This window comes from Leptidea sinapis, chromosome 5 (assembly GCF_905404315.1).
Source record: "Leptidea sinapis chromosome 5, ilLepSina1.1, whole genome shotgun sequence".
Lineage (NCBI taxonomy): Eukaryota > Metazoa > Arthropoda > Insecta > Lepidoptera > Pieridae > Leptidea > Leptidea sinapis.
The window spans coordinates 15,784,137-15,796,188 of record NC_066269.1 but is presented as its reverse complement, the minus strand read 5'-3'; positions in this window follow the sequence as shown (position 1 = coordinate 15,796,188).

The window sequence follows — 12,052 nt, the reverse complement described above, 5'->3', positions numbered from 1 at the left end:
GTGTTTCCTTACGGAGACGCAGATATCTCGACCTAGCGATACGTCATATTTAACGTACCCCGGGTACAAAATTGAGCACAACTTTTTGCCTCATGCCGGGGTATGTGTGTACGTTAGGGAGGATATCTGCTGTCGCCGTCTCGGCAATTTTGAGGGTAGGGACCTGTCTACTCTCTGGCTCCGCGTAGATTTAGACGACCGCGTCCGTATCTATGCGTGTGTCTACAGGTCCCATAGTGGTAACGCAGAAACCGATCATCTCATGGGCTGCGTTCAAGCTGCAATTGACGTCGTGCTTGCACAGATCCCCTCCGCTGAAATCGTGGTCTTGGGTGATTTCAACGGGCACAATGCCGAATGGCTTGGATCACGTACCACAGACTACGCAGGGCGATCTGTGCATAATTTTGCATTGGCGTATGGTCTGTCCCAATTGGTTGAGTCGCCAACGCGGCTCTCGGATGTGGATAGCCACATGCCGTCCTTATTAGATCTTCTGCTGACTACACATCCCGATGGTTACCAGGTCTTTGTCGACGCCCCTCTTGGAACGTCCGAACATTGCCTGGTCAGGAGTGTAGTGCCTATCCGACGCCAACGTCGCAGACCACCAGCGACCCGCCGCGTTTGGCACTACAAGTCAGCAGATTGGGATAGGATGCGTTCCTTTTTTGCATCCTACCCTTGGGGCAAGGTTTGTTTCTCTTCGGATGATCCTTGTGCCTGCGCCATTGCAGTAGGCGATGTGATACTGCAGGGCATGGATATTTTTATACCAAGCTCTGTAGTACCGATCGGTGGCAGATCACAGCCCTGGTTCGATGCGTCAGATAAAGCAGCATCTGACTGCAAAAAACAGGCGTATCGAACTTGGGTTGCGGCGCTGGGCACAAAGGATCCGAACTGCAAAGTTCTTAAGAGGAAATATAACCGTGCCTCCAGATTTTTTAAGCGGCAAATCGCCCGTGCGAAGTCTAAGCACGTCGTCAAAATCGGCGAGCAGCTTTCCAGTTACCCGACCGGAACACGCAAGTTCTGGTCGTTGTCGAAAGCTGCTCTTGGTAACTTCAACCAGCCGTCCATGCCGCCGTTGCACATGAGGACTGACACCCTGGCCCATACGGCAAAAGAGAAAGCCCAGCTCCTGTGCGCTCTTTTCGCCTCCAACTCGACTCTTGACGACAACGGAAAAACACCGCCGACCATCCCGCGGTGTCAGAGCTCTATGCCTGAAGTACAGTTCAGACACAAAACTGTTAGGCGAGCTCTGTTTTCGTTGGACGTCAGGAAGTCGAGCGGGCCGGATGGCATTTCTCCAATCGTGCTTAGAACGTGTGCCCCTGAGTTGACGCCGGTGCTAACGCGTTTATTCCGGCACTCTTATTCCAAAGGCGTAGTCCCTGACTCATGGAAGCCTGTCAGCCCTTGTCCATCCGATCCAAAAAAAAGGAGACAGTTCGGATCCGGCGAACTACAGGCCTATTGCTATCACCTCCCTGCTCTCCAAAATCATGGAGAGCATAATTAGCCACCAGCTTTTAGTATACCTAGAGGGTCACCAGTTGATCAACGACCGACAGTACGGGTTTCGCCATGGACGGTCGGCAGGTGATCTTCTGGTATACCTAACAGATTGATGGGCGGCGGCTATTGAAAGCAAGGGGGAAGGCCTGGCAGTTAGCCTGGATATAGCGAAGGCCTTTGATCGTGTATGGCACAAGGCGCTCCTCTCAAAACTTCCATCATTTGGGCTTCCCGAGAGCTTCTGCAAGTGGACCTCCAGCTTCCTCACTGGGCGTAGCAAACAGGTCGTTGTCGACGGATATTGCTCAAGCCCGAAGCCCGTGAATGCTGGAGTGCCCCAAGGCTGTGTGCTATCTCCTACGTTGTTTCTTCTGCATATCAATGATATGTTGGACACCTCCAACATGCATTGCTATGCAGATGACAGCACTGGTGATGCCGTATACACGGGCCATGCAGGTCTCTCTCGGGAAATCGTCGACCAGTGCCGGGAGAAACTTGTGTCTTCTATCGAGTCCTCTCTCGAGAAGGTCGCGGAATGGGGTAAATTGAACCTTGTCCAATTTAACCCCCAGAAGACTCAAGTTTGCGCGTTTACCACTAAAAACCCCATTTGTCGTATCACCGCTCTTCGAGAACACTTCTCTTAAAGCCGCGCCTAGTATCGGAATACTGGGTCTCGAAATCTCGAGCGATTGCCAATTCCGTGGCCATCTGGAGGGCAAAGCCAAATTGGCTTCGAAGAAGCTGGGCGTCATCAATAGAGCACGGCAATACTTCAAGCCGGCCCACATTCTAGCGCTCTACAAAGCGCAGGTCCGGCCACACATGGAGTATTGCTGTCATCTCTGGTCTGGTGCACCCCAGTATCTGCTCGATCCATTTGACCGCGTGCAACGTAGAGCAGCTCGAATTGTCGGGGACTCAGTGCTCTGTGAACGGCTGGATCACTTGGCGTTGCGTAGAGACGTCGCTTCATTGTGTGTCTTCTACCGCATTTATCACGGGGAGTGTTCCGAAGAGCTGTTTAACCTGATTCCTGCCGCCGAATTTCACCATCGCACGACACGCCACAAGTTAGGATATCATCCCCACCATCTGGATGTGTGGCGGTCCTCCACAGTGCGGTTTTCAAGAAGCTTTCTCCCTCGGACTACAAAGCTGTGGAATGAGCTTCCTTGTGCGGTGTTTCGGGGACGATATGACATGGGTACCTTCAAAAAAAGCGCGTACACCTTCCTTAAAGGCCGGCAACGCTCTTGTGATTCCTCTGGTGTTGCAAGAGAATGTGGGCGGCGGTGATCACTTAACACCAGGTGACCCGTACGCTCGTTTGTCCTCCTATTCCATAAAAAAAAAAAAAAAAAAAAAAATGATATGATATTTGCAGGAGCAATACCGACCTAAAGGGAGCCCACCTTCAGAGTTCGCATTATAAAAGTGAACCTATGCAATATCAGAGAGAGTACCTAAGAAAAGACGATACTGAAATAAGTTGGAATAGGCTTTCGCTAGTTAAAATCATTATCAAGTATTTAGATACTATTGTTATGTAAGTAAGACAAAAACTTTAATGTTAACCAAATTATGGCTTTCTTATTTTGCAATACCAACATACGGATCACCTGATAATATGTGATTAGACACGGCCTTTCATTGTGATCATTCCCGTCTTTATTCTATGTGGTTAGAGATGTTTCTCTAGATTTAATAAAATCGTTGTATAGTCATAAATGGATAAAGATCAACTGGCTCTATCATATCAATGGGTGTACCGCAGGGCTCAGTCTTGAGTCCTTTTTTGTTCCTGGTCTACGTCAATGATTTACCATATCTTATTCAAAATAAACTTGATATTATACTATTTGCTGACGACACAGCTTTGTTATTAAAAATAAAACGCCAGCAAAAAAAGACTTGTATATTTCAGCTACTTATATATATATATGTGTCATATCCTACCGAATTATATTGTGGGGTAGGGCCGCAGATATTGATAACATATTTGTGCTGCAGAAAAGGGCAATTCGAACGATATAAAACGAGTTCAAGGGATCAATTGAAAGAAAAGTTTAGTGAAATGAATATTATGACAATACACTGCCAGTATAAACATATAAGCCAATTAAAAAAGAATAGTTATGTTTATAATGTCAATACTCGAAACAAACCTAAAATCGCAATTCTACCTACTGGGTTCCGTAAAATTACAAAATCTTTTAAAGTGGTCTCTCTTATATCCTATAATAAACCCCCAAATGATATTAAAATGTCACCTATTATAATGTGAAAGATTATTTGAATGATAAATTGTTACTGACTATTGTTATACTCATTTGAATGCTATTGTTACTTTTGTACTTCATCCTGACTTGCACTAAATTACTTATTAAGTTTTACAGTAAATAAAGATTTTTTTTGAATTGAATAACCATCATCGTGTAAACGTAAATATGAATTGGAAAACCTATTGCGCCATCGAAACACTTCAGCTAGATACACCGTAGATGGAATTTCATTCCAAAGTTTTGTTGTACGAGGCAGAAAGTTCTTCGAAGTACACTCTTGTGATTTTCCACGAAACTTTTCCAGATAGACAAAATTATATTTTGCTTGGTATTGTATACTGCAATGAATTAGTAAACACAAGGCAATATTAAACTTTGTAAATATTGACACGAGAGTGGGTCAGGGATTGGAAATAATACTCCGCTTATAGGAACGAGTCTTTATTTGCGTTCACTTTTTCTGAACTTGCACTTTGCCGGTCTGCCGCTGTTCCTCTTGTGGGCGGCGGTACCTTCAACGCGTCACACTGCACCGAACACTACTTCTCTTCTGTCTTCTTCTTCTTAGAACACTTCCACTTTTCACTACTTCTTCTTTTCTTCTTCTTCTTTACACTTTCGAGTCAGAACTAGAACTGCCGTAGGCCACGCTTAGTACGGCTTATATACCCCGGGATCCGTTTTATTTTCAAAATGATTCTCCTATTCCATCTTTAAATTTAAATTGTACTAGAAAATTCTTTTAACTATTTTTATCCTGCTTACACATTTTCCATCCCTTTTTTTCTGTTCGATTTGATTCTGAACTTACTAGAATTTTCCATTAACTTTACAAAACCCAAAAAAACTCCATACACTGGTAGGTGTATCGAACCCGGGTCTACAGCGTCTCAAGTAAACTCTTTTCCGCTAAAGCTATGAGTATTACTGACGGAGCTGTTAAAATTATCAATGTCTTGAAGTTTGACAACTCTCGTCATGTACGTCGTAGCGTTGCTACGCGACAATATGAAAGAGGCTCGTAAAGATAAATTGAGTTGATCGTAATATTTTATTTACTAGGCTGTTGTTTAGATTTGTACCAGGGTCCATATCACAGATATGTCTTTTACTTGTTCTGTGGTCCACATAGCTGGAGCGTGGAGGCCAAATATATATCTCACAGGTTAAATATATGTAGTCCATTTCTGTGCGAAAACTGTTGTGTTACGGAACTGTATTTTACTGCATATACGACATGCGTGCACCAAATCTATTTCAGAATTTTGCCGTTTCGTTTTAAAAACATACCGTTTCTTGCCGCACCGCAACTCTTGAAATACCAGAAAAATCACAACAGCCTTACCAGCTTTTAACAAAGTTATAGTTTTTTTTTTTATTTGAGTGACATCAGAATGATCTGTTTAACATCGGTGTTAATTTGTTTAAATTATAAATTGAATTGTATTGAATTAATGTCACAAATAAGATCTATTTAAGACTTTTTTAATTTCACTTATTAAATTAATGTGTATCATAATAATAGCTTCCTGGATAACATAACACAATGTAATAACTCAAGTTGGTGAATTTCATGTATTATAAAACACAGTTATTATTTAATGGACTGTTAATGTGAGCACAAGCAGATGTGCGGCTTCCTCTCAATTTCATACAAATGACACGTTGTTAGTTTCAAATCGTTTAGATATAATATTAAGTTATCTTAAATTAGGTGACATGTATAAGGCACTTGTCGTTAGAACGTTTGTAGACCAATTCGGATTTCTTTTTCATCTGACATCCAGAAGAAAATTTTAGACCGAAAATTATTTAGCATTTGATATAGAAGAAGTGCTAGAAAAGACCATAAATGGCCACTAGACTTATATTATATAGAAGATATGTACTTCACTTAAATAACAACTAAATCTCAGCAATACTGTAAAAGGCGTAAAACGCATTTATTTTCTCAAAATTGATTCTTTTAGAATTTCATTTTGTTGTAATTTTTAATATTCTAGATTCTACTACCGCTTCAGGAACAAATGGCGCTCTGAGAGAGAAAAAGCGGCGCAAGAAACTCTTCCAGCATTGATTTTTTGCGCTCTTTTTAATAAAATATACAATATTGTAATTTGTCATTGCTATTGATATAAAATAACCAAAATCTAGTCCCAGGCTGTCCGATCACTTAGACATTAGGATTTCCGACAAAGCCATTTTTTTTAAAACAAATTGTAGTTTCAATGTCCATTAACAAACAAATCTTTATTACAGTGTATGAAATAGAACTAAATTTGTTCAATTAGTTGACTTGATGAGAACCCCATTGGAGTTTATCATCTGAATAATATAATATTTCTACAAAGCTTATAATTTGGGAAAAATAGAAAGACTGAATTTGAAAGATGACAAGATTTTCCTGCTAATATTTAAAGCCTTCCCATATTTGTTTCTGAATTATTGAGTTAAAAGGGTAGAAATATGTTTCGAGGCTAAACGAATCCAGTAGGTCGCATAAATAAAAACAATGTTTCAAAATTAGGGCGACCCAAGTATTTTGTTAATTAATGTTATGCTAAGCGCTTACTCACGCCAATAAATGGAACGGATTAAATGTTTGCACATTAATATTTATAAATGAAATTTATATTGAAAAGAATTTTCTTGTAAAATAATTTAAGTAGATCTTTACTTGGCTAGTTCTTCAATTATTATGTAAATAATTATCAGTAAACATTCGTTTTCATTCATTTTCATTCATTATTTTGTAAGTTTCTAAAAGTTAATTCACTCATTCTATTGTAAGTGTATATTATAAGACGTGGTCGCTAACTATGGGCCTTATGAGGTAGCTCACAGGGCAATGGAGAGAGCTCGAAGTTTCCCTGCGAGATCAAATCAGAAATGAGGAGACCAAAGTTACTGACATAGCCCAGATGGTTGCGAAACTGAAGCGACAGTTGGCAAGGCACATAGCTCGTCCATTGGGACCGTATAATTTTCGATTATCCTCGAATGGCGACCACGTAACGGAAGACGTAGTGTTGGCCCTCCACAAGATTGACCGACGATCTGGTTTAGATCCCTGGAATACGTTGGATGAGGGCAGCACAGGACCGATCGTCTTGGAGATCTTTGGAGGAGGCCTTTGGCCAGCAGTGGACGTCTTCCGTCTGAAATGATGATATTAGTATTGCTGCCATGACAACAAGCTGCTATAAATAAAACTATGGCAAATTAAAAAGGTGGCAATGATAATTAGAAAGATATTTCTTTGACACAACTCTAAGCTTTTACATAACATACAAATTATAATTGAACGATGGTACGGAGTCGGACACGTAGTCAGTTTTAATATATGACCACAGATTGAATCATAAAATAATTAAAACTCTTTAATCAGAACAATAGGCCTGTGAAATAGCCACAATGCAATTGGTTCCCAGTGCCGGTGCAAGTTTAATATTGTTGGAGTAAAACCGCTTTGAACCGAGAGGAATGCGAGCGACACTCGTCTCAACTATGCAAATTGATTGCCGTTTTGAGGTCAATATTACACCAGCAGAAGCAGCTTAACTAGGAGTTTAACATTAAATATAAATTATATTATTGTATGACACAGTGATGATTAACGGCCGTTTTCAATAACCTATCTAATCTTATCCTACCTAATCTATCCTTAGTTTAACTTACTAGAGGTAGACAAATTTATCCTTTTACGCATACTTACGTTTGGTCATTATGGTCCAATGCTATCTGTCAATAGGTTATTGAAACGTAAGTAGGCGTAAAAGGATAAATTTGTCTACCTCTAGTAAGTTAAACTAAGGATAGATTAGGTAGGATAAGATTAGATAGGTTATTAAAAACGGCCGTTAATCATCACTGTGTCATACAATAATATAATTTATATTTAATGTTAAACTCCTAGTTAAGCTGCTTCTGCTGGTGTAATATTGACCTCAAAACGGGAATCAATTTGCATAGTTGAGACGAGTGTCGCTCGCATTCCTCTCGGTTCAAAGCGGTTTTACTCCAACAATATTAAACTTGCACCGGCACTGGGAACCAATTGCATTGTGGCTATTTCACAAGCCTATTGTTTTGATTAAAGAGTTTTAATTATTTTATGATTCAATCTGTGGTCATATATTAAAACTGACTACGTGTCCGACTCCGTACCATCGTTCAATTATAATTTGTATGTTATGTAAAAGCTTAGAGTTGTGTCAAAGAAATATCTTTCTAATTATACTAGTCATTTACGAATATAATATATTTACGCATTATGAAAAAATACTAAGTACTTATGCCGAATTAAAGAAAAAATACTTGCGAAATAAAACTCAACCTACTCACCACTTTAACATGAATAATACTATAACCACAAAACATGGCCAACGCTGAAATATTATTGGACATTATCCACAAATATTATCTTTTGTTCTCTCATAGCTTATTTGGCCAGTCCGAATTTCAGGTCTGATTAACATAAATTTATTTTTGTATATTATCATTTTTTGCTAGCAGTCCGCCCTGGTTTTGTTTGGGTTTACTACTTTAAAGGATAAAAAATAATATAGTTAATGTGTTCATAATCGTTACCATCTTAAGATATGTGAATAACATAATGAGAAAACATAAAAATAAATCAGACAAAAAAACATAAAAATAAATCAGATATTTATCACTTTTGACAATATTGTACAAAATAATTATAGAACACCTGATATATGATAAGAATATTTTTTCTGGATAAAAAAAAACAAAGTACAAAAATTTGAGGTTAAAACCACGTTCAGACATTATCTCACACACTACAACTTAACTCACACGAGCGTTTCACCCTAAAAAAGCTTAACAGATTAATGGCTTACATTAGAGTTAAGAATGTAATTTTTGTAATGATGAGTTCGATTCAGTAACAAACAATATTATGTCTGCAATAGCAATTCTTCTTGGATAGATTCCACAAGCTCTTATATTCAAACGTTTCGCTTATATTATAAAGGTTTACTTAATATTTATTATTAAATTAAAAGCTAACATTATTGTCAGAATATTGTTAACTCCGAAAATATTCTTTAATTTGATCAAAAGCTATATATTCATGATAATCAAACTGCACTTCAATCACGTTGTTCTATTTCACGATTGATTTCCCGTTGTAATCCGTACGTTGTCATCAGCTGCAAAAGCCAGTAACGCTGTTCATATCAACATAAACATAATTATACTCCTCACAAGCGCCCACACATAGTCAGCCGCAGGTATGATCCATCTGAAATAGTGTCGTAATCTCCGTAGCACATATAGAATAACCCTTAAATATTAATTAGTCGGAATAAAGACAATTGTTGTATTAGACATTAATAATTAATTAAATTTAATTTGAAATAAGTTATCTTTTTAAATACATCTCCCGGCGTTTCCCGTAGAAGTCTACGAGGTTTTCAATTTTAATAATCAATCAACTCTTAATGTATATCAATCAGTTAAGTACAAAATATGTATGTGTTAGTATATAATTATTGTCTATACTTATAATATATTCAAGAGTAGGTCCCATGTCTTTCCTTGTGGCTAATGTGCTCCGCGTCGTCAGTTGGACTCGTCTAGAACTGGAAATCAAGGCATTCGGCGTTACTAATGTTTGACAGCGCGCTCTCTGTTTTCCAATAGTAGTTTTCTTTCTATATTCAAATCTTCAAACATGCGGGATGATACGCCATGTTCTACACCGAGAATATATCTCCATAAAACGAATACACGAAACACCACAAGAGCAACGAAATGCATATGCAGATACGGGAGTCGTACTTAGTTATGATATTCATATACAATTCAAAAGGTACGTTCACGTAGATGCTCTTGGGCATCACGGGCTTGCTGCCTAAAATCAGCTGGCCGTATCAGTTGTCATGCCAGCAGTAATTAAATCACCCGCAGGGCATTTGCCGCTCTGAATATATCAGGTGTTTTAGAGCCAAATGATATTACCCGCTGCAATGGTAACCGTCCCGATGGAATAACCCTGGTGGCTTGGGCACGTGGAAGATTGAATCTCTGACTCCTTCTCATTTCCAAGTTACCTCAGTTGGTACACTGGTTACTACTTCGACTTCGAAGACACCGAACGTCGCAAATATGACGGTCTCAGTGAGTCTTACATCTTTGTGCCGTTTGGTGTCAACAAACTTAGCCCGTGGGGTACAGAGTCGCGGAGAATGTATAAAGTACTATCTTCGCGCCTCAATAGAGCTACTAGAAACCCAAGCGCTCGTCAACGGATCAGCCTAGTTATCCAACGCGGAAATGCTGCCAGTATTCTTGGTACACTTCCCCGTAATGCTAGTTTTAATTTAATTTTTTTTATGGAAAAGGAGGACAATAAATCGTACGGATTAATTCATCATACAGTAGTTAATGTAATCATAGTATTGTAAATATTGCTACAAGTTCTTTTTTTGAATAAAATAGTTGAGAGGTCGCAAGGGACACCCGGATGGAACGAAGTTCCTTTCGATTAATTAGTGAAGGAATTGTAATAAAATTTTATATATATTAATTTTAAATTTTATTTTTTAATAATATAATTACTTATTAATAAATTAAATGAAATTATAATTTTAAATTATTAAATTATAATTATTTATATTATATGTATATTATTTATATTAATTATTATAAGAAAATTATTAATATTATCAATATTATATTATATAATATTTATAATATTATTTTATAACATTTCTTATAATAATTAATATATATATTAATAATTAAATTATTAATTTAATATTAAATAAATTAATAATATTATTATTAATATAATAATAAAAAATATTATTATTATTTAATATCCATTTATAACAGACAGACAGAGAAACATGCGCACGCCGCACAGCTTACAATAGCTTACTATAGCAAAAAGTGTCGTGACAACTTTTCGTAAGAATTTTTCCGTCTAGCCCCCTTTCACAACGCGCGATAAGGAACTTAGTTCCAAAAATATAGGACGTTATAAAAGTTCAGTGCAGTGTGTTAAGAATGTCTAATGATGTGTACAATTCAATGTTTCGTTGTTCGGTAAAACTATTCAACTATTTGCTCAGGAACAAAACAAATTCTGTTGTGAAACTAAATTTTCAGCAGGTTTATTATCAGATTGCTCGAGTTGAACTGTTTGCGTTGCGACGATATTTTCAAAGTATTGCAAATTCTTTCGTAAAACTTGAAACTTTTAAAATATAAAATTGAGAATTTTATTGAATTGCATTTACTTAATCTTGTTTTATACTTAAAGGTTGTCTTGATTCTTTAATGAAATAGGATATAAGTTTTAAAAGTTTTCTTTGCCGAGTATTAACCTTTTGGATTTATTTTTAAAAAAAATAACATTGTTTATTTATCCCTACATTTTCGCTTTCCTAAACAACGAATTCAGTGAGGATTGTGACTTACAGGAGTCGAGATATTGTCATGTTTACAGGTTACTTTGACGCCATTTACTACGTATAAACAAAAGTCACGCTTGCCAATATTTTTTTTTTGTTTCTATCAACCTCGGGTACAACGTGACATAAGGCCAAGCGCAAGCTGAGCTGAGCCATCTTGGGAATCTTGAAGCCTTTTTCACTCACCTAAACCTCACTTGATTTTGTAACAGTAAACTGTTAAAAAAATATATCTGAAATAGCGGTATATGATCTAAGTTTTCAACTAACTTGAAAAAAGGAGGAGGTTCTCAATTTATGTTTTTTTATGTTTGTTACCTCAGAAGAAGATACAATTCTTTTTTTTAAAGTTCGTGCTTCCCGTGTTCCATTGGTCCAATTTGTTGCAGATTTGACAAAAACAATAATCGTTACTAGAATTAGATTAATTAATTAGAAATTCTATAAATGCGCAATTATTTTTATACTTTTTAGTGCATATCATATATTATATTGTGTTGGAATAGTGTTTTTGAAGTCGGTTGTTTTTTGTTAGGATTTTTTCATAAAGATAACATAACAAGCATACGATCGCACCTGTTTTATATTTGGGACAATCCTGATATTCCTCAATAGTAATGGTCTGCTTTTCCTTTTTTCCAAACCTTTTCTATAAATGAGAATTTTGATTATTTGTCACGCCATAAGAATTTAACCAACCTCGATTAACATTGTTATCAAAGGTACACAAAAGGACATATTTAATTACATTTAATATAAAGACATTTATTTACTTTATTCTTTATTAACCCATGCATT